Below are 5,000 nucleotides of genomic sequence, written 5' to 3' on the forward strand. Positions count from 1 at the left end.
CATATATGTATATGTATATATATATATATATATATATATATATATATATATATATATATATATATATATATATATATATATATATATATATATATTATACATATATATAAAATTTTGTCCATTATACATGTGGCTTAATATTTGCCTCTCTCTCTCTCTCTCTCTCTCTCTCTCTCTCTCTCTCTCTCTCTCTCTCTCTCTCTCTCTCTCTCTCTCTCTCTCTCTCTATATATATATATATATATATATATATATATATATATATATATATATATATATATATATATATATGTATGTATATATGTGTGTGTAGTGTGTGTGTGTGTGTATGTGTATAGGAGCTTGATAAAATCACGTACTAAAGATTAAACAAACGCAGGAGCTTCAATCCATGAAATAATTCTGATAATCACCGAACCCTACATTCAAGCGAGAGACACTGTAATGAAACTCATTTGTTCATGAAATGGAGAGAAGCCTCCACGGTTGGTCCACTGGCCCATATTTATTCTTGCCAAATGAACTGTCAAAAACAGCTGATAATTAACTAAACAATTTTCATCAAAGGCTTCATTTACTTTGAAGATGAAATTAGTTTTTTTTTTTTATTACCTGACAGGTTAGTTACGACTGAAACTGCAATTGTGCAAAAAATGCTTTTGCATCGTCTAGCGGACTTTGATCGCAATAGACTTTTGTACGTACCTCTCTATATCTCTTATTATCAGTTGTGATGAGAAAATTGTGATGCTTGGGAGGAGTCCTTTTCCTTAAGTAAGTCCTTTATTTTTTTTTTTTTTCATTTCGTTACGCCTGAAGGGTTAGTATTCAGAGGTAAGGTTGCTACACCCGCGGCCCTTGGTGATGTCTAATTACGACTGGGTTTACTAGCGGTGGCTAAGCTTTTAAGAGGATAATGAAGATATTTATATGAGTGAAATTAACGCAACTGATTCAGCAATTCTTGAGTGTTTTGCCCCGTTATTATTATTATTATTATTATTATTATTATTATTATTATTATTATTATTATTATTATTATTATTATTATTAAAAAAAACAACAAAACTATAAGACCTTAGATTTTAAGCTCCTCAAGTAGATAGCAAATTCCTCATTACACAATACAAAGTTGTTCATTATTATTATTATATTTAGACCCCATTAAGAGATGAAACTGAGTATTCACCGCCCCCAGATTACAGTGTAGAGGTACGTGAGCAGGTGAACTTTACTCACTTAATTAATAGCCCCTCCTATTCCACGTTCCTACACCAGGTAGGCGCCACCTGGATCCCCTGATGGAACAACGAGATTATTTTTCGCCGTCCTGAAGCAACGGACGATCTACCCCGTTGCTGGATTCTCGATGGGTGGAACGCACTGCGCCTGTATTGATTTGATCACTGAGTGATCACATTCACTGATCACGTGGAATGATCACATAGAATGAGATTTCAGGGACCTTTCCTAGATAGTGGCCCCCAAAGGTTTTAACCCGGTATGTATCCACCTTTGTGGCGTGTTTAGTACAAGCCCGTTGGGGATGGCCGCAAAAACATAAACAAAAGATTGTAAATATCATAAAGATAATGACCCCCAAGAAATATTAGTCCTAGTTAACGACCCCCGAAAACTCTTGGTGGTCACTATCTGGGAAAGATCCGATATCCGTCCACTAAAATTCTGACTGAGGTCTGTATTCATTTGTGATTTGTGTAAGTCAGACTTTCTGCTTCCTTTAATCGACAAAACATGAACAAATCACATCACCATACCAATTCTCATAGGCTTACCTTTCTCTCTCTCTCTCTCTCTCTCTCTCTCTCTCTCTCTCTCTCTCTCTCTTTCTATGTAATTAAGAACGAAAAATGATAGCCACTTATGCATAAATATTATTAGTAAGCAACGGACAAAAATCGGTATCATATTATACAAAAAAAAGATCGAAAACTTTTAATTAAATTCCTAAATGAACATAAGGCTTGTAAACCAGGAACTTACCTACTTCCCGTGTCTACGCTTTATTAAGGGAGAGAGAGAGAGAGAGAGAGAGAGAGAGAGAGAGAGAGAGAGAGAGAGAGAGAGAGTGTGTCGTAGTTCCACCTAACTCCAGTTATCTACAAATAAAAGAGCCTATTTTCTGAGCTACTGTTTTATCTTCTTTTTTTCTAAAACAACCTGAGCGAGGTCATGCGAGGAGACAAAGCACTCATTATAAGATTCCTAAAAGCAAAATACATTACAGTGAAGTATTTCATTACTTGATCATATTACTCTTAACACAAAAAAATATTGTTTATGTAAACTGTGATGATAACAATTCGTAATAACGAGAGCTAATCGAGTGGTTAGCGGTCCCCCTTACCCTACCGTGGAAAAATTCCAGTATGTTCTGGTATAAGGGACAAATGTGAAGACAGAACCATTACAATAGCCGATGAAGACAAGAGAGATTACATAAGAAGTCGGTTGGGCCTGGTTCCTTTAGGGCCCAATAGATAGCATCAGCGTGCACGTTTTACAACTTGTGTGATGCTATTGTAAGGGGAGTGGAGATAGAGTTTGGATATATGCATAAACTGCCATTGTTGCTAAACGTATTAATCTAATTCTGCCTGCGATAGGTCTTGAATAAGTGTATGGCACAAACTTGCACATTACATACAAATGAAAATTTTACAAATAATTTTAGAGTTCAATGGAAATTCATAAATTGCGTTAATTTTGGCCTTTGAAGCTTTATTACTACCAGAACAAGGGGGAAAAGAGAGAGAGAGAGAGAGAGAGAGAGAGAGAGAGAGAGAGAGAGAATTCTGATTACTCTTGTATATGAAACTGCCTGATTAACAGAGAAGGTATATTATTAAGAGGGTTAATGAGATGTTGCCTTAATCCTGCAATCAAGGGATCTGTATATTAATTCAGAGACAGAGGACTTTGTCTTTCCATTAATTCGTAGATTATGCCTTTCCATTAATTTTCTACGGAGACTTTCCATTAATTCGATACCTGCCACATAAATTATATGATTTCTGATACTTACATCTCGAAGAAATTGCCAGTAACTAACCGGGTTGATCTTTCCATATCGATTTATCTTTCCATTAATTCATAGTATCAGAGGATTATCTTTCCATTTTTTCTTTCCAGTATCCTAAGGATCTGTATCTTTCCATTAATTCATAGTATCTAAAGGGATCTGTATCTTTCCATTAATTCGCAGATCTGTATCTTTCCATTAATTCATAGTATCCTGTAGTATCTTTCTTAATTCATAGTATCCTAAGGGATCTGTATCTTTCATTAATCCATCTAGGATCTTTCCATTAATTCATAGTATCCTAAGGGATCTGTATCTTTCCATTAATTCATAGTATCCTATCTGTATCTTTCCATTAATTCGGATCCTGAGGGATCAGTATCTTTCCATTAATTCGTAGTATCCTAAGGGATCTATCTTTCCATTAATTCATAGCATCAGTATCTTTCCATTAATTCGTTCCTGTCTGTATCTTTAATATCTATCTTTCCATTAATTCAAGGGATCTGTATCTTTCCATTAATTCATAGTATCCTGAGGGATCAGTATCTTTCCATTAATTCATAGTATCCTAAGGGATCTGTATCTTTCCATTAATTCTTTCTGTATCTTTCATTAATTCATAGCATCAGGGATCAGTATCTTTCCATTAATTCGTAGGGATCTGTATCTTTCCATTAATTCATAGCATCCTAAGGGATCTGTATCTTTCCATTAATTCGTAGTATCCTAAGGGATCTGTATCTTTCCATTAATTCATAGTATCCTGAGGGATCAGTATCTTTCCATTAATTCGTAGTATCCTAAGGGATCTGTATCTTTCCATTAATTCGTAGTATCCTAAGGGATCTGTATCTTTCCATTAATTCGTAGTATCCTAAGGGATCAGTATCTTTCCATTAATTCGTATATCTTTATCTTTCATTAATTCATAGTATCCCATGAGGGATCTGTATCTTTCCATTAATTCATAGGGTATCTTTCCATTAATTCGTATCTTCTTTCCATTAATTCATAGTATAATTCATAGTATCCTAAAGGATCTGTATCTTTCCATTAATTCCTTTCCATTAATTCAGTATCCTAAGGGATCTGTATCTTTCCATTAATTCATAGTATCCTAAGGGATCTGTATCTTTCCATTAATTCGTAGTAGGGATCTTTCTTTCCATTAATTCGTCCTGAGGGGATCTGTATCTTTCCATTAATTCGTAGCATCCTAAGGGATCTGTATCTTTCCATTAATTCATAGCATCAGTATCTGTATCTTTCCATTAATTCGTCCTGAGGGATCTGTATCTTTCCATTAATTCATAGTATCTAAGGGATCAGTATCTTTCCATTAATTCGTAATTCATATCTGTATCTTTCCATTAATTCGTAGTATCCTAAGGGATCAGTATCTTTCCATTAATTCATAGTATCTTTCCATTAATTCGTATCCTAAGGGATCTGTATCTTTCCATAATTCATAGGGATCTGTATCTTTCCATTAATTCGTAGTATCCTAAGGGATCTGTATCTTTCCATTAATTCATAGGAGGATCAGTATCTTTCCATTAATTCATAGTATCCTAAGGGATCTTTCCATTAATTCATAGGATCAGTATCTTTCCATTAATTCGAGTATCCTAAGGATTCCATCTTTCCATTAATTCATTGTCTTTCCATTAATTCAGCTAAGGGATCTGTATCTTTCCATTAATTCAGCATCCTGAGGATCTGTATCTTTCCATTAATTCATAGCATCCTAAGGGATCTGTATCTTTCCATTAATTCATAGCATCCTGAGTATCCCATTAAGGGTATCTAAAGTATCTGTATTTTCCATTAATTCATAGTATCCTATTAGATCTGTATCTTTCCATCTTCAATAGCATTCTGTATCTTTCCATTAATTCATAGCATCCTGAGGATCAGTATCTTTCCAAGTATCCTAAAGGGATCTGTATCTTTC

The 5,000-nt window shown here is 34.4% G+C and overlaps 1 long non-coding RNA gene across 1 annotated transcript in view; it reads left to right on the top strand.

Moving 5' to 3' along the window:
* The window catches only part of LOC136844921 (uncharacterized), a 143,556-nt gene that overhangs the window by 84,684 nt on the left and 53,872 nt on the right, over window positions 1–5,000 (top strand). The window lies entirely within an intron of this gene.

The sequence above is a fragment of the Macrobrachium rosenbergii genome, chromosome 2 (assembly GCF_040412425.1).
Source record: "Macrobrachium rosenbergii isolate ZJJX-2024 chromosome 2, ASM4041242v1, whole genome shotgun sequence".
NCBI lineage: Eukaryota > Metazoa > Arthropoda > Malacostraca > Decapoda > Palaemonidae > Macrobrachium > Macrobrachium rosenbergii.